This window comes from Homarus americanus, unplaced genomic scaffold (assembly GCF_018991925.1).
Source record: "Homarus americanus isolate GMGI-L3 unplaced genomic scaffold, GMGI_Hamer_2.0 scaffold32520, whole genome shotgun sequence".
NCBI lineage: Eukaryota > Metazoa > Arthropoda > Malacostraca > Decapoda > Nephropidae > Homarus > Homarus americanus.
The window spans coordinates 30,001-50,000 of record NW_024734006.1 but is presented as its reverse complement, the minus strand read 5'-3'; positions in this window follow the sequence as shown (position 1 = coordinate 50,000).

Below are 20,000 nucleotides of genomic sequence, written 5' to 3'. Positions count from 1 at the left end.
GGGGAGTTTGCTTTAACTTAGGTATGCTAGCCTAAGTAAAAATAGACACGGAGCTGCGAAGACCTGATTCTTTTGCTGCATGTTTGAGTCTGCAACTTTGTTGTGATAAGACACTCAATCCTAGTGATTGTACTTACTCAACATAGTGACGGTGTAATTACCATCACAGATTGTACGGAAATTCCAACTTTGGAAAAACAAATATTTGGCCTACCCAAATTTTGACTACTACCCGTGCGTCCGTCCTGGATTGGCCAATCAGTGGTGCCCCACGGTGGCGTGATACATGCACGTTTACTGCGGTGCTCTGATTGGCTGACCGAACGTGGCGTGGTAGGTAGGCTGTTTCTACTCTCTAAGTCCTCTTCTTTCCTTTTTCATCCCCTCATGCACCCGTTCTTTGAACGGGAGGCGGACTTCGCGATACGGTCGATCCGGCAAGGGAACCTGTGATAGTGCAGGGCACCCCTTGTCCGGGGTCACCGGTAGGTGGCAACTTTTTAGATATTACTATAGTCACAGGTAACCTGGGTGCAGAGCCCGACGCCCGTCCAAGAGGGGGGCGGGTCACTGCTCCCAGGCAGGAGCCCTGTGTTATAGGTAGGATTAGATGTAATCAAGAAGATGACAACTAGCATTAGAATAAAACATAGAGATAAGGGACACTCTATTGGAAGGAAAAGTGGCAGAAATCACTTACAACAAACTGCAAGTCCCACTAACTAGAATATTCAGCACCAATGAAGGTTTTAAAGTAATCTGTAAAGATGACTTTGATTCAGATAAAATCCTTTCAAAAGAAGCAAGAGATATATTTTACAATGAAGGCCTTATTGTTGTCATGCCACCAGAACAAAAAGCAAAAAGATCAGTTTTGTTCGTCAAGTCGATCAAGAGATCGGGAGGAAGACCTGAAAGAAGAACTGGAACGCCAAAATAGGTGGATGAAGATTGAAGAAGTCATTAAGATAAAGGACTATACTCATGTTTGAAGAAGTGTCAATGGCTGAGAAAGTTTTACAACAGGGCTTTCTAATATTCAACATGTCAGTCACACCACATCAAATAAAGAAGGAGACATTCATCAGTCTGCAAACTTGCTCCCTGCAAATATGAAGAACACACAACGAGAGACTGTCCGGAAAAAGAAAAAAGTACTGCAGATTGTGCAGGCGACGACCATACCTACACTGAATGTAAGAATACACATGTTGGCTGTCTCAACTGTAAGAGAAACGGGAATGTATACATAGGACATAGGACGTTAGCAATGGCATGCCCAATAAAAAACACATGATAAAGTACAAGAAACAAGGAAAAAGGAACAAGACAAGAAGGATACGACATACGTCGAAATAGCAAAGAGAGCGGTCCAAGAGGCTCATAGACCAGAATCCACAGTATTAAACCTAAGTGAGCCAATACATGATAAGGTAATGATTAGTATGATCCATGCACATTTGCACAATATCATTGCACCCGGATCATACAATGAGGAATTAAGGAAAATGTTTAAATTGAATAACCTACCAGAGATGATATTTCCAGAGAATCCACAATCCGAAAAACTATTTCAGACAACATATGCAAGCGAACTGAGAGAAAGACTACATCAAGACGAACAAAGGTTTGAGCAACAGCTGATACACAAGGAACACAAGCGACTGATAGAGATCCCAGACAAATGACTAGAAGTGACAAAGAGAAGATAGAAATAACAAAAGGACAGACAAAGGAGTAGGAGGAGAGAAGATAAGATGGAAACTGATCACAATATACAACCTGAATCTGCTGAAGAAATTGGATTAAAAGTTATCACTACAACAAAACATGGAATCCCAACATCGAGACCAACAGGAGGGACAATAGTAAAACTGTGAAGGAGGGATATACAAGTGGACATATCAAGAAAAATCCTAAGTGAAGATTATGTCTGGTCACTAATTACTACGGACAAACTAAAGATTACGGCCAAAGACTTTAAAATAGTAGACCCGTCAGAGTATAGAAGAGTCAGAAGGGAAACAGGATGATAGGTCTCCACTCCAACTGACTGCCACAATCCAAATAAGAAATAATGGACAATAGACAAACAGTAAGAACTTTAAGAATAATACAACGTAAGAAACTGGAAGACCGAGAGAATTAACCTAAGTAATATATATCATTGACCCTGACATTATACTAATAAACAGTCACGGTGAGACAGAAAACAACAACATAAAACTCTTTAACTATTATAAAACCAAAGAAATAAATCGGGCGAGAAAAATGACGGAGTAGCGATAGCGGTTAAAAGAAACTTAAAATTTAAACTAATTGATGACTTCCAGGATGAATTTCTAGCAATAAAAATAAATACAACTCAAGGAGACGTAATTATTGCTACTACTTACCTATAGAAGACCTATTAAAATTGGCTAACAATAGTCATCCGATGTACATCTTAGGAGACTTTAACGCCAGACATAGGATTTTTGACAATACAATGGGAAACGCCCTTAATCAATTAATAAATTTAGGGAAAATCAATCATCTGGGTCCTAACTTTCCAACCTGGAGAATCACAATACACAATCGACACCAGACAAAATTTTTACCAACAACAAAGCCTTTTTCAATTACCATATATAATACAGGCAGTGACCATCTGCCAATTATACTAACTGTCAACAAGCCCCATACAGATACCAATAAAAAGAGACTGAAAATGAGTAAAACAGACTGGGACAGCTTCAAAGACGACTTAAGTAATCACCACTCGATTAACCTACAAGGGAAAACAACAGAAGATATAGACTCAGAAATGGACAGACTGCACTCAGCAATAAAAACATCTATAACCAAACACACTCCTACTTCACACTTTAGAACATTACCCAACAACAGACTACCAGAAGAAGTTAAATTAATCCAGACCTATTACAATGAAATAAACAGGTATATGGAAAGACACGGCAGTAACAGATGGCTATTGTTACGAGTTGGGGATTTAGAATATAGTTATACGTCTACCCAGATCCCAACAGGTAAAACAATAAAAAAACAAAGACAATCGGACTATAAAAGGGTAGACAAAGGATGCGAGTTTTCGTTGTATATAATAGAGTACCATAAATCCCTTAACAAAATATTCAGCTTATAAATTACCCTTAACCAAACTTAACCTAAACATTAACAGTATATATATTAATAAACATAAAACAATCTCGAAGCAAGTGGACGGGGAAATTAATACAAGAGATACTAGTACTTAAGTGAGGAGCTGAGATGGCTGACGAGTAAGGCTGAGTATTGTAGAAGACGGTAGGTAGTCACTGCACGTACGTAGGTTTAGAGGATAGATGATCCTGTGGTCACTTCCCAGAGCCAAGTGCTCTCTCCTCGAATTGGAGGTGACGCAACAAACCAGGATAGGGAGAAGGAAACCTCGGAGTGGTAACTAGACGAGTCATACTCGTGTCTCGTCCCTAGATGGCGTTGCTCGTGGTGCTGGGTAGGTAGATCAGGACAATAGATGGCGTGCTTCGTAGTGCTGGGTGGAGGGTTCGTAACACACCCCCTCCAAAGACCGTAGCGCGGGCGCGAAGGAGGTGATCACCTGGTGCGTCTGGAGAGTAGCTGCTGCATTTCCACTGGAGCTCGGGATAAGGAGTCTGCAATCAGGTTATAGGGCTGGGTGAGGAGAGCCCAGCGGAGGATTCGCTGGTTGGAGGTCTTGTTGGTTTGGATGAACGTGAGTGGGTTATGGTCGGTGAAGACTAGGGTTGTTTGTGGGCAAGACTGGAGGTAACATTCAAACTTCTTTATTGCCAACACCAGAGCCAAGGCCTCCTTCTCTATGGTCGAGTAGTTGGTCTGATGTTTTTCAACTTGGCGGAGTAATATGCCACAGGGTGAAGAACATCAGTGGTTGGGTCGGGTTGTAGGAGCACAGCCCCACTCCGACACCACTAGCGTCGATTTGCAGATGGAAGGGCGAGGTGTAGTCAGGCTTGGAGGCAAGGAAGGCTTTGAGGCGGTGGAAAGACTGGTCGCACCTCTGGTTCCAGATGTAAGGGACCGCAGAACTGGTAAGGTCTGTGAGGGGTCCGGCCACGCTGGAGAAGTTACTGCAGAACCGACGGTAGTAGCCGCACATCCCCAGGAAGCGCATGAGTTCCTTCCTCGTCCTTGGAGTGGGGAAGGACAAGATGGCTCTAACGTTTGCGTCCTTGGGTCTCACCATACCATGCCCAACGATATGTCCCAGGTAAGTCACTGAGGCCCGGCCAAAAGCAGATTTAGCCAGGTTTATGGTGAATCCAGTCTCTTGCAGTCGTGCAAACAGTATCTCCAAACGCACCAGATGTTCGTCCCAGCTGTCCGACACCACCACCAGGTCATCCAGGTAGGCGAACGTCCCACCTAGGTCCTGAATTAGGAAGTTGATGGCCCTCTGGAATGTGGCCGGAGCATTAGAAAAGCCAAACGCCATAACCAAATATTGAAAAAGACCAAATGGAGTTATAAATGCCGAGATTATTTTGGCCCTATCCGTGAGTCCCACTTGATAATATCCTTTCAATAAGTCCACCGTACTGATAAATTTGGCACAGCCTATGCTGTCTATTATATCTTCAATCAAAGGTAAAGGGTAGGAGTCTGAGACAGTGACCTGGTTCACTTTACGATAATCGGTACAGAAACGAAAAGTGCCATCGGGTTTTGGAATGAGAAGGCAAGGTGAAGCCCAGGGGAGGTACTAGGCTCAGCTAAGTTATGTTTTAACAAAAAATCTACCTCCTTTTTCATAATCTCTTTTTTTGTGGATTTAGTCGATAGGCTGATTGCTAATGGGTTGTACATCATCCGAGATTAGCTTAATATCATGTTTAAGTATATTGCAAAACCCTGGGAGGTCTGATGTGACTTTAGGAAATGTTGATAATAACTTAGTGAGATCTTTTGCTTGAGATGGATTCAGAACAGAAAATACTCATCCAAGTTGTTGAGTATGTGACTGTTAGTAGGGTTTTCTTTAGGTAGAGGAAGTCTAAATTCTCCAATAGGTCCATGTCATCTGTCTCCGGCTCCGGCCCTGACAAAACCGTATGCAATACAGGTTGACTTATAGCCTCTGGGATGTCTTCCTCTGACTGCCTGGAATGGTAAAGTTTCATGAGATTAATGTGAACAAGTTGTGAATCTTTTTTCGATCAGGACTATATATAGTTGAGAGGAGATAGTTTATTAGCAACTATATAGGGACCAGTAAACTTGCTTTTAAGGAGAGCCTGGAATGGGTAGAAAGAGTAACACTTTGTCACCTGGAGAAAATGATCTTTTAACTAATTTAGGTTGGGACTTCACCATTTTTTCTTGGACTTTTTAAGTTTGACTGAGCAATGGTTCGGACTTCAGTTAATTTGTCCCTTAAAGTGTCAATGTATTGGGAAACTGTTGCGAGCTTAATAGATGGAGTGTCAAACCACTGCTCCTTTACTATTTTAAGGGGTCCCTTATTTGTCTCCCATATAGTAACTCGAACGGGAGAAACCCAATGACTGGGGACATTCCCTGATGGCAAAGAGTAACAAGTCTATGCTTTCATCCCATTCCTTTTGGTGTTCTATACAGTATTTTTTGAGCATTGATGTACAATGGTCCACACTGAGGTCTTTCATCACCTGTTTGAAAAGATTGCTCGTAAAATTGGTGCCCTGATCGGATTGGATCTCTTTAGGAATGCCCACTGAAGTGAAAAGGTGCAAAAGATGTTTGATTACGTTTTTTGAAGTGATGCTTTTAAGGGAAAAGCCTCAGGATAACGTGTACTGGTATCCATAACTGTGAGCAGGAATTGATTTCCTTCTTAGTCTTTTGGTAATGGGCCCACACAATCCACAACAATCTTTTCAAATGGTGTAGAAAATACTGGGATGGGCTTAATGGGAGCTGCTGGTATACTTTCATTTGGTTTTCCTACCATTTGACAAATATGACAAGATTTTAGGTATTTTGACACATCCTTCCTAAGTCCAGGCCAATAATAGTGTTGGAGGAGCTTTTTATATGTTTTCAGGATTCCCAAATGTCCTGAAATACCATCATGGGCAAGGGCAATTAATGCTGGTCTGACTGAGGTGGGAATTACCACTTGATGTATTTCAGACCACGTGTCTAGATGGGCAAGCTCAGGGGCCTATAGGCCCTCATCAAAACCCCTTCATGATAATAAAAACACGGAAGGGTGTTAAAATCTTTACCCTCAACTGCTGCATGATGAAGTTTAGTCAAAGATGGATCAGATTGTTGGGCTTTAACGAGCTCATCCTTACTAATTGTCTTATTGTACAGATCTTCTGTGGGTAGGAAAATATTAGAGGTGGTTTTAGACGAAGAGGGCCCATTTCGCACACTGTGACCGGGTGACAGCACAAGATGGGAAAAGATGAGGAATAGTTTCTTTAAGGTCAGTGGTGGAGTTGACAGGTAAGGGAGAGTCGACTGTCTTTATGTTAGGAACCACTAGATCTCCTACCAAGTCCAATAATAAATGAATGCCGCACACAGGCATTGGGTCTTTCCTTATGGCTATTTGCACTTCCCCAGTAATCAAGGGACATTGGAGGTGCACTTTAGCTAAAGGATAGGAAGAATGGGATGAGAGATCTGAAATTAGAACACTCTCATTAGTAAATGCGGTAGATATATCGGGAATGACGTTAAACAGGAGGATAGATTGTGCTGCGCCCGTATCACGTAGTATACGAATAGGGAAAGAACGAGACCCCTCTATGATTGAAATTTTTCCCTCATAGGTGAATGAAGAGAAGAGATCCTGATGGGGCCTTTCCACATTGGTATTTGCTATTGGTTTGGACTTGGGATCCAGGGAACTACTTTTAGCAATTCGACACTTTGGGTTTACAATTCTGGATCGTATGGCCTGGGTTTTACAGTAAGAACAAGTAAGCTTGGTTGCATCGGGGAGTAGGTGTGGGACCTTTCGACCTACCACTCACGTTCCCAAGGTTATCATCAGAGGAGGACCTAACATGTCGGGAAGTACCACGTTCTCTACTGCCCAGTGACTCCACCAACAAAGCGTACGCATCAGCCAGCTCAGCAGCACGCCCTAAATTAACCTCTCCACGCTCCTCCACATGCTTCAAGATGTGAAATGGTATCTTGCTCTTCCACTCCTCCAGGACTACCAAATTTAACAAATCCTGAAATGTGGAGGTCTCTGTAGCCTCTAACCACTTCTTAAAAACCTAAGCTTTTCTTGAGCAAACTCAACAAAGGTGTGGGAAAATGGTTTGGTTAGTTTACGAAACTTCTGCCGGTATCCATCTGGCGTGATAGCATAAGAGGTGAGGATATTCTTTTTACGTTATCATAGTCATCAGTCTGGTCTAAACAGTTATAAACTCTACGAGCCTTACCATATAATTTAGAACTAACACTGACACCCACTGGTCCTTTGGCCACTCATTCTTCCCGGCTATTTTCTCAAAAGTCCTAAATGACCCGTCCATATCGGATTCATCAAACCCGGGAACAAGGGAAGAAGCAGTAGCAGGGTTAAAAGCAGCTAGTTTCTCTCTTAATGCCACTTCCTTTGATCTAAACTCCGATGTTAAGGTGACTTCTATCTCTTACCTGTAGTTCTTTCAGTCTAACCTCCTGCTCCAACTTGGCCCGTTCCATCATTTCCTCATGCTCCAACTTGGCCTGTTCCGACCTTCCCTCATGCTCCAACTTGTGCTCCAACTTGGCCTGTTCCGACTCCTGCTCCAACTCGAGTTCTTTCATTTTGATTTGGAACTCGAACCCAGCTCGTTCCAGTTCTAAGGCGTCTATTCGTTGTGTTTCTTTGAGGGCTAGCCAGACCTGAAGCAACTTCTGAGTGAGGAGGGTGGTGGATAGTGGTTGAAGTTTCTTGGACATGGGCGTTAATCTGTCAACAGCGGATTCTTTTAAAACTTCATGTTGAACCAGCACTTCAATCACATGATTTTTAACATTTCCTTAGTCAGTTGCTGTGAAAATGGGATATTATAATAGTTGGCTATTTCTTTCCATTCTTTCTTCAGGATATTAACACGTAATTTAGCTACGGAAGGATTTTCAATAAAATCCTGGAGATCAAAACCTGAGGTGGCCATTGTTAAGAAAAATAGGATAAATTAACTAATGGTCCAAAGATAAGATAAGTGGATAACCCTAGAAAATATCACGGCAGTGGATAACCAGAAAGTCCGAAAACTAACCAAGTTATACCTAGGAAATTACACTTATGATTATTGTTCTTCTGAGAAGATCCTTAGATAAGGATAAGAGACTTGAAAGAGGTAGGGCGTATTACGGCATTAATATAAAGATCCGGATTAACAACCTGATATACTTGAAGAGGAAGGGCGTATTACGGCATTAATATAAAGATCCGGATATACTTGAAAGAGGTAGGGCGTATTACGGCATTAATATAAAGATCCGGATTAACAACCCTGATAAATGGTATGATTGACCCTGAATGAGATAATGAGAAGAACAATAATTGAGGCTTTATAATTATGGGGTCCTGGTAGAGCGGGGCGTCCCAAGATATCACTTCACCGTAAACTAGTGACTATGGAACAGCCTACTCTGGAGTGAGGGTACGGCATTAAACAGATCCGGATTCTTCCCTACACTCGATAAGACTTACTACACAACTGCCACGTAATAACAGGTAAGCCTTATGACACTTGGAACCTAATATCCTACGTCTGTCACTCTTACTGTACGATAATACCAATATATGCAAACACATATGAAGGAAACTTTAAACCACCGTAAAGCAATTGTGAACAGAAGTGACTGGGAGGAATAATTAACACTGAGTAACAAGGAGGAAGGAATATGGTACTTAAGGTCGTGTCCTGTCACGGTCGCCATTTGTTACGAGTTGGGGATTTAGAATATAGTTATACGTCTACCCAGATCCCAACAGGTAACAAACAATAAAAACAAAGACAATCGGACTATAAAAGGGTAGACAAAGGATGCGAGTTTTCGTTGTATATAATAGAGTACCATAAATCCCTTAACAAAATATTCAGCTTATAAATTACCCTTAACCAAACTTAACCTAAACATTAACAGTATATACATATTAATAAACATAAAACAATCTCGAAGCAAGTGGACGTAATTAATACAAGAGATACTAGTACTTAAGTGAGGAGCTGAGATGGCTGACGAGTAAGGCTGAGTATTGTAGAAGACGGTAGGTAGTCACTGCACGTACGTAGGTTTAGAGGATAGATGATCCTGTGGTCACTTCCCAGAGCCAAGTGCTCTCTCCTCGAATTGGAGGTGACGCAACAACCAGGATAGGGAGAAGGGAAACCGAGTGGTAACTAAGACGAGTCATACTCGTGTCTCGTCCCTAGATGGCGTTGCTCGTGGTGCTGGGTAGGTAGATCAGGACAATAGATGGCGTGCTTCGTAGTGCTGGGTGGAGGGGTTCGTAACACTATATACGACACAGATAGCACTACAGATAAAATTAAGAGACGCATGTAAGGAAGCAAACAATAAAAATGGAATGATATTATATGGCGGCTGACATGACTAAAGACACAAAAACATTTTGGACTTCCATAAACAAGATGAGGGGGCACAACAAGCAAAAACACCATACATTAAACCAAAATGGAACAAAATTGCACGAGGAAAATGAACAAGAGTCAGCATTCAAAAGGAATGGGTAAAAGTTTTTAAAATATCAGATGAGGAAAATGAAGATTTTGATAGTGAACACGAAGAAAGGATAGAAGAAGAAATGGGAAGACAAATACATAGAATCACCCCAAGGCAATATATAGACTATAACTTATTACCTAATAATCAAATAATAACCATGGGAGAAATGATGCACTGTCTGAGGAAATTTAAGGAAAAAGCCCCTGGGCTCACAGGTATTACACGAAATATGATCATGAATCTACCTGAAAACATTTTAAATACACTATTAAACATTTATAACGCATGCTTAATAACTGGTTACTTTCCAGACAAACTAAAATATGCTAAAATGATATTTATTCCTAAAGAGGGTAAGGACAATAAGGAAATATTAAACTACAGGCCAATATCTTTATTAGAAATTACCGGGAAACTATTGGAAAAAATATTAAATTCAAGACTTATAGCCTTTTAACACAACATGGGAAAACTAACAACAGACAACATGGATTTATGCCCAATAGAAATACCCTAACTGCAATAGCTATAATAACGGAAATAATTGCAATAGAAAAAGCAAGGGTAACCAGATCAATATAATTTTAAGGATGTTTCTAAGGCTTTTGATAAAGTTGGGCATTTAGGCTTGAAATATAAAATATTAAAACTGGGACTTAACGAATACATGCTAAGAATATTGTGTAACTATTTAGATGATAGGAGAGCACAAATTCAAATTGGAAACTTTTAGGAACTATGTTTAATCTTGAGAGTGGAGTACCTCAAGGAGGATGCCTTTCTCCAACACTATATACAATTTATACTTCAGACACACCTCAACCTACCCCTTTAGTGAATATGTAATGTTTGCTGATGATATTACTCAAATAGTATCATACCCAGGAAAATCAACTCAATTTATGGCACTCTACACGGTAAGAGCGATAAAAAACATAAATTTTGAGAAAAAATGGAAAATCAGGACAAATAAGAACAAATTCAAGATAATACCAATAGCCAAGATTAAAACAAGTCCAGTAATAGTCGACCAGGAACTATACCCATACGACACTGAAGGTAGGATGCTTGGATTAAAACTAACAAAAAGAGGATATATAACATACTTAAAAGATAAAGAACGACAGGCAAGAATAAGATTATCAAAAATAAAACGCTTTAAGAACCTTAGCATTAATAACAAAAGAAAGATTTATATTGCCCTTGTCAAATCAATTATGGACTACCCACCCATCCCATTGAAACACCCTTAGTAAAACGTGCATTAAAAGGTTACAAACAGTACAAAATATAGCCCTCAGATTTATATATAACATAAAATATACAGACCACATCAATAATGAACAGCTACACAAGAGAGCAAACCTCTTAGCAATCAATGTAGATATACACAACAAAGCTGTAAATATTTGGAAAAAAGTGACTGAACTTAACACAGAAACATATCAAAACTGGAAAAATAATATAGACAGGAAGAAGTAATTGAACCACCTCCTGCCTCAATATACACATTTCTACATAAAACATTACTAGAGGAATAAAGATGAGAGTGACCAACCAGCTCCACTAAGAACCTGGCATACAGTGTACCTTTAGACTAACACAACTAACACTTAACTAACACCAAAAAATGTGACTACCCTCCCAGTTACACAAGGACCCTGGGCTCACTAACTCCAACAATAACAAAAATAATAATAATAAGCAGCATTATATAAATAAACCAATATTAATACAAAGGTCTGACGACCCAAGGAGCAGAACAAAGACAAAACACCAATAAGAAAGATGAAGCGATCTGGTTGAGCCCAGATTCTTTCTACTCCTACTGTATTTCAGTTTCACCACCTTTTCTTCAATTCCTAATAATCTTCTTTCACCTCTTAACTAATGACTTCGTATCGTATCGTACTATCTAGCCTAAACTGTTTAGCCTGACGTAGAGTTTTTTAATAAATCTGGTGATATGGAACCACACACAACCCCCCTTAACCTGGGATAATGCAATCAAATGGATAATTGCTAACTATTCTCAGAGATAATGCAATCAAATGGTTAGTTGCTAACCGGGGGCTGCGCCCCCGGACCCCCTGTGTTAGATACTGTATTTGGTCATGATGAATTGTTTATTAGACTATATGAAATCCTCTTCCTTCTTGTATTGGCAAGGGGAGTTTGCTTTAACTTAGGTATGCTAGCCTAAGTAAAAATAGATGCCCCTTCCTTATTTGTGTTTTCGATGGCACAGCACAGCACAGCACCGTGCCTATGACGAAATCAACTTCATTAAACTCAACTCATACTTCAAATGCACCAAGAGAACTTGCACACCCGAATGGAAGACCGTCAGAGTCAATGGAGGGCCGATTTAATAGCATACTAACAGAAACTTGCACCGAATGGGAGACCGTCAAAGTCAATCGGGGTCGATTTGATAGCATACTACAGAAACTTGCACACCCGAATGGGAGACCGTCAAAGTCAATCGGGGTCGATTTGATAGCATACTACAGAAACTTGCACACCCGAATGGGAGACCGTCAAAGTCAATCGGGGTCGATTTAATAGCATATGCACACCGAATGGGAGACCGTCAAAGTCAATCGGGGGTCGATTTAATAGCATACTACAGAAACTTGCACACCCGAATGGGAGACCGTCAAAGTCAATCGGGGTCGATTTAATAGCATACTACAGAAACTTGCACAGAATGGGAGACCGTCAAAGTCAATCGGGATCGATTTGACACAGAAACTTGCACACCGAATGGGAGACCGTCAAAGTCAATCGGGGGTCGATTTAATAGCATACTACAGAAACTTGCACACCCGAATGGGACACCGTCAAAGTCAATCGGGGTCGATTTGATAGCATACTACAGAAACTTGCACACCGAATGGGAGACCGTCAAAGTCAATCGGGATCGATTTGATAGCATACCACAGAAACTTGCCCGAATGGGAGACCGTCAAAGTCAATCGGGGTCGATTTAATAGCATACTACAGAAACTGCACACCCGAATGGGAGACCGTCAAAGTCAATCGGGGTCGATTTGATAGCATACTACAGAAACTTGCACACCGAATGGGAGACAGTGAAAGTCAATCGGGGTCGATTTAATAGCATACTACAGAAACTTGCACACCCGAATGGAGACAGTCAAAGTCAATCGGGGTCGATTTAATAGCATACTACAGAAACTTGCACACCCGAATGGGAGACGTCAAAGTCAATCGGGGTCGATTTAATAGCATACTACAGAAACTTGCACACCCGAATGGGAGACCGTCAAAGTCAATCGGGGTCGATTTGATAGCATACTACAGAAACTTGCACACCCGAATGGGAGACAGTCAATCGGGGTCGAAGCATACTACAGAAACTTCGAATGGGAGACCGTCAAAGTCAATCGGGGTCGAATAGCATACTAGAAATCGGGAGACCGTCAAAGTCAATCGGGGTCGATTTGATAGCATACTACAGAAACTTGCACACCGAATGGGAGACAGTCAAAGTCAATCGGGGTCGATTTAATAGCATACTACAGAAACTTGCACACCCGAATGGGAGACCGTCAAAGTCAATCGGGGTCGATTTAATAGCATACTACAGAAACTTGCACACCGAATGGGAGACCGTCAAAGTCAATCGGGGTCGATTTGATAGCATACTACAGAAACTTGCACACCCGAATGGGAGACAGTCAAAGTCAATCGGGGTCGATTTAATAGCATACTACAGAAACTTGCACACCCGAATGGGAGACCGTCAAAGTCAATCGGGGTCGATTTAATAGCATACTACAGAAACTTGCACACCCGAATGGGAGACCGTCAAAGTCAATCGGGGTCGATTTGATAGCATACTACAGAAACTTGCACACCGAATGGGAGACCGTCAAAGTCAATCGGGGTCGATTTGATAGCATACTACAGAAACTTGCACATGGGAGCCAGTCAAAGTCAATCGGGGTCGATTTAATAGCATACTACAGAAACTTGCACACCCGAATGGGAGACCGTCAGAGTCAATCGAGGGTCGATTTAATAGCATACTATACAAAATGATCCGAGAATGTGCACACCGAGTGGGAGACGGTGATGAAAGCGTCCGCCCTTGTACACTGGATGGCACTATTTCACTATAGTAAGGGGTAGGGCACCTCGGTCATATTATACAACATACCAGAGAAGTTCCACACCGCATGGGAGACCGTCAAAGTGAATCGGGGTCGATTTGATAGCATACTACAGAGAACTTGCACCCGAATGGGAGACCGTCAAAGTCAATCGGGGTCGATTTGATAGCATACTACAGAGAGAACTTGCACACCGAATGGGAGACAGTCAAAGTCAATCGGGGTCGATTTAATAGCATACTACAGAAACTTGCACACCCGAATGGGAGACCGTCAAAGTCAATCGGGGTCGATTTGATAGCATACTACAGAAACTTGCACACCGAATGGGAGACCGTCAAAGTCAATCGGGGTCGATTTGATAGCATACTACAGAAACTTGCACACCCGAATGGGAGACAGTGAAAGTCAATCGGGGGTCGATTTAATAGCATACTACAGAAACTTGCACACCCGAATGGGAGACAGTGAAAGTCAATCGGGGTCGATTTAATAGCATACTACAGAAACTTGCACACCCGGGGGAGACCGTCAAAGTCAATCGGGGTCGATTTAATAGCATACTACAGAAACTTGCACCGAATGGGAGACCGTCAAAGTCAATCGGGGTCGATTTGATAGCATACTACATGCACACCCGAATGGGAGACAGTCAAAGTCAATCGGGGTCGATTTAATAGCATACTACAGAAACTTGCACACCGAATGGGAGACCGTCAAAGTCAATCGGGGTCGAGCATACTTTACAAAATGATCCGAGAATCTGCACACACACGAGTGGGAGACGGTGATGAAAACGTCCGCCCTTATATGTTCGATTGCACTATTTCACTATATTAAGGGAGAGGTGCCTTCGCACATATTTGGTGTGAAATATCTTCCGCCCCAGCGGAGCGCCGCGCCTCTTGGCAAAGCGCGCATTCAAAACAACAACCAAAATTGCCGTCGCTTTCCTTCCCTGCCCTGCAATGGCTGGAGCAGCAGCAGAAGAAGAGAGAGAAAATAGTCTCATGGGGTCAGAGGAATGGCAGTGGGCGCGATCTATGAATTTCACTAGCCAGGTCTGTCTCCCAATTGAACATTATTACTCTCTCGGCGCACACGTCGCCACCACGGTTTCCGCGACAGCAGCAGCATCATGATGTTGCGTCTATTGTAAGTCCGGAACCGGGTTATTCCTGTTCGCGAACAGTCGGGTTTAACCTTGCCTAACAAACGATCAAACAACTTCCCTCTCGAGGTGCGGTACGGTGACTGTCCTATCGTCCGCTCTTGTATGCTGGATTGCACTATTTCACTATATTAAGGGAGAGGTGCCTTCACACACCTATTCGGTGTGGAATATCTTCCCCCAGCGGAGCGCTTCCGGCAAAGCGCGGCATTCAAAACAACAACCAAAGTTGCCGTCGCTTTCCCTTCCCTGCCCTGCAATGGCTGGAGCAGCAGCAGAAGAAGAGAGAGAGAAAATAGTCTCATGGGGTCAGAGGAATGGCAGTGGAGTGCGATCTATGAATTTCACTAGCCAGGTCTGTCTCCCAATTGAACATTATTACTCTCGGCGCACACGTCGCCACCACGGTTTCCGCGACAGCAGCAGCATCATGATGTTGCGTCTATTGTAAGAACCGGGTTATTCGGCTGTTCGCGAACAGTCGGGTTTTAACCTTGCCTAACAAACGATCAAACAACTTCCACTCTCGAGGTGCGGTACGGTGACTGTCCTATCGTCCGCTCTTGTATGCTGGATTGCACTATTTCACTATATTAAGGGGAGAGGGTGCCTTCACACACCTATTCGGTGTGGAATATCTTCCGCCCCCAGCGGAGCGCTTCGCGCCTCTGCGGCAAAGCGCGGCATTCAAAAACAACAACCAAAGTTGCCGTCGCTTTCCCTTCCCTGCCCTGCAATGGCTGGCAGCAGCAGCAGCAGAAGAAGAGAGAGAGAGAGAAAATAGTCTCATGGGGTCAGAGGAATGGCAGTGGAGCGCGATCTATGAATTTCACTAGCCAGGTCTGTCTCCCAATTGAACATTATTACTCTCTCGGCGCACGTCGCCACCACGGTTTCGCGACAGCAGCAGCATCATGATGTTGCGTCTATTGTAAGTCCGGAACCGGGTTATTCGGCTGTTCGCGAACAGTCAGGTTTTAACCTTGCCTAACAAACGATCAAACAACTTCCACTCGAGGTGCACGGTGACTGTCCTATCGTCCGCTCTTGTATGCTGGATTGCACTATTTCACTATATTAAGGGAGAGGTGCCTTCACACATATTCGATGTGAAATATCTTCCCCCAGCGGAGCGCCGCGCCTCTGCGCAAAACGCGGCATTCAAAAACAACAACCAAAATTGCCGTCGATTTCCTCTCCTGCCCTGCAATGGCTGGAGCAAGAATAGTCTCATTGGGTCAGAGGAATGGCAGTGGGCGATCTATCAATAACTAGCCAGGTCGCTCTCCCTATTGAACATTATTACTCTCTCACGTCGCCACTGCGGTTTCCGCGACAGCAGCAGCATCATCATGATGTTGCATCCACCAATTAGTCCGGAACCGGGTTATTCGGCTGTCTCGAACAGTCCGGTTTTAACCTTACCCAACATCCTCTCGAGGTGCGGTACGGTGAATGTCCTATCGTCCGACCTTGTATGCTGGATTGCACTATTTCACTATATTAAGGGAGAGGGTGCCTTCACACACATATTCGGTGTGAAATATCTTCCGCCCCCAGCGAGCGCCGCGCCTCAAAGCGGCATTCAAAAACAACAACCAAAATTGCCGTCGCTTCCCTGCCCTGCAATGGCTGGAGCAGAAGAGAGAGAGAGAGAGATTTTAGTCTCATTGGATCAGAGGAATGGCAGTGGAGCGGGCTTATGGAGTAGGCTCGCTCTATCAATTACACTTGCCAGGTCTCTCTTCCGTTTGGACATTATTTACCCGTCTCTCTCTCTCTCTCGGCACACGTCGCCACCCTACTAGTTTCCGTCACAGCATATGCTGCGGCCTTTCAGTCCGGAACGGGCTCCCCTTCGCCTTGCTGTCTGCCCAACTTAGCGGACTTGCGTTGGCTGATCACCCGTCTTCGCGTCTGTGCCGGCCTTCAATGCAGCCAACCGTCTCTTGACCGAGATTCATTGCACTATTCCACGCAAACGGCTACCCTAAATGTGCATAGACAACGCTCATGGTTCAACACGACCAGGGCGCAGTCTGGGAGCCGAGTATACTAAAAGAGAGTTTAGCAGCCAAAACTCGTCAAAGCACACGTTGGGTTACCCCATCACCTAACAACGATGATGGCGGTTCCCACCCGTGAAATATACAACCTAACCAATATTGGGCGACGATGGCGCTCTGAGCCCACGTCCCCACAAACAGTAAGAGAAAGAGAGAGAGGAGGAGATGGGCCAATGTCTTATGCCTCGCTGGGGCAAAGAGAAGAGAAGAGGAGCGGATAAGGGAGGAGATTGGCCAACGCGGTCCCTCGCCCAATGTCGGCTGCCTCGCTGGAGCTGGGTAAAAGGAGAGAGAGGAGCGGATAAGGGAGGAGATTGGCACACGGTGGCTGCCGGCGCCGAGGATAGCGAGAAGGTGCAGTTTGATCTGATCATCTGGTTTGCTATTTCTCTAAGGCCAACGTGCGGTCCCTCGCCCAATGTCGGCTGCCTCGCTAAAGAGAAGGAGAGGATAAGGAGGAGATTGGCACACGGTGGCGCTGCCGGCGCCGAGGATAGCGAGAAGGTGCAGTTTGATCTGATCATCTGGTTTGCTATTTCTCTAAGGCCAACGTGCGGTCCTCGCCCAATGTCTTCTGCCTCGCTGGGGCAAAGAGAAGAGGAGCGGATAAGGAGGAGATTCGCCAACGTGCGGTCCTCGCCCAATGTCGGCTGCCTCGCTGGAGCTGGGGCAAAGAGGAGCGGATAAGGGAGGAGATTGGCACACACGGTGGCGCTGCCGGCGCCGAGGATAGCAAGAGAAGGTGCAGTTAGATCTGATCATCTGGTTTGCTATTTCTCTAAGGCCAACGTGCGGTCCCTCGCCAATGTCTTCTGCCTCTCAATCTCACTATTTTGGCCGCCGTGATAGGCCGCCAACAGCAGCAGCTACCTGGTTGATCCTGCCAGTAGTCATATGCTTGTCTCAAAGATTAAGCCATGCATAAGTACAAGCCGATTTAAGGAAACCGCGAATGGCTCATTAAATCAGCTATGTTTCATTGGATCTGTAAACCCACTTACTTGGATAACTGTGGCAATTCTAGCTAATACATGCAATTGGTCTCTGACCGCAAGGGAAGAGCGCTTTTATTAGTTCAAAACTGGTCGGGCCCGGTCCGTAACCCACCTGTGGTGAATCTGAATAACCGGGCTGAGCGCACGGTCTCCGCACCGCCGCTTCTTTCAAGTGTCTGCCTTATCAGCTTTCGATTGTAGGTTATGCGCCTACAATGGCTATAACGGGTAACGGGGAATCAGGGTTCGATTCCGGAGAGGGAGCTGAGAAACGGCTACCACATCTAAGGAAGGCAGCAGGCACGCAAATTACCCACTCCGCGGGAGGTAGTGACGAAAATAACGATGTGAGTCTCATCCGAGGCCTCGCAATCGGAATGAGTACACTTTAAATCCTTTAACGAGTATCCATTGGAGGGCAAGTCTGGTGCCAGCAGCCGCGGTAATTCCAGCTCCAATAGCGTATATTAAAGTTGCGGTTAAAAAGCTCGTAGTTGGATCTCAGTTCCGGACTGACGGTGCACCGGTGTTTACTGTCACGCCCGAACAGCCTCGCACGGATGCTCTTTGTCGAGTGTCCCGAGTGGCGGAGAGTTTACTTGAAAAAATTAGAGTGCTCAGCAGGCTATTTGAATGGCCCGAAATGGTGATGCATGGAATAATGGAATAGGACCTCGGTTCTATTTTGTTGGTTTTCGGAACCAGAGGTAATGACTAATCGGAACAGGCGGGGCATTCGTATTGCGACGCTAGAGGTGAAATTCTTGGACCGTCGCAAGACGAACTACTGCGAAAGCATTTGCCAAGGATGTTTTCATTAATCAAGAACGAAAGTTAGAGGTCGAAGGCGATCAGATACCGCCCTAGTTCTAACCATAAACGATGCCAACTAGCGATCCGCCGGCGTTATTCCCATGACCCGGCGGGCAGCTTCCGAAACCAAAGTCTTTGGGTTCCGGGGAAGTATGGTTGCAAAGCTGAAACTTAAAGGAATTGACGGAAGGGCACCACCAGGAGTGGAGCCTGCGGCTTAATTTGACTCAACACGGAAACCTCACCAGGCCCAGACACCGGAAGGATTGACAGATTGAGAGCTCTTTCTCGATTCGGTGGGTGGTGGTGCATGGCCGTTCTTAGTTGGTGGAGCGATTTGTCTGGTTAATTCCGATAACGAACGAGACTCTGGCCTACTAAGTAGTCGACGGATCTCCAGAAAATGGTGTCCAGTTCGCAACTTCTTCTTAGAGGATAAGCGGCAATTCTAGCCGCACGAGATTGAGCAATAACAGGTCTGTGATGCCCTTAGATGTTCTGGGCGCGCGCTACACTGAAGGGATCAACGAGTTTTCCCTCCGAGGAGCGGTAACCCGTTCAAAGCCTTTCTTGATAGGGATTGGGGCTTGCAATTGTTTCCCATGAACGAGGAATTCCCAGTAAGTGCAAGTCATCAGCTTGCGCTGACTACGCCCCTGCCCTTTGTACACACCGCCCGTCGCTACTACCGATTGAATGATTTAGTGAGGCCTTCGGACTGGCGCTCTTGGATTGTCGGCCCCGTTGCGAGGGTTTTCTGGGGTCGTCGCCTGACGGAAAGATGTCCAAACTTGATCATTTAGAGGAAGTCGTAACAAGGTTTCCGTAGGTGAACCTGCGGAAGGATCATTAACAGAGAGAAAGAGAACGGGCGCTCTTAAAACTACTACTACTCTCCTGATTTGGGCGGTCTCGGCCTGCTCTGGCAACTCCAGCAGCGAAAGAGGACAATCCCGGCCCCCGCAAAAATAGGTACCACCACGCTGTAGGTGGACCACACTCGGCGAGCGAAGACCGGAGGACGGACGGGGCTTTGGACGGCTGCCCGTCCGTTCCTTACTACCGGCGAATAAGCCTCTTG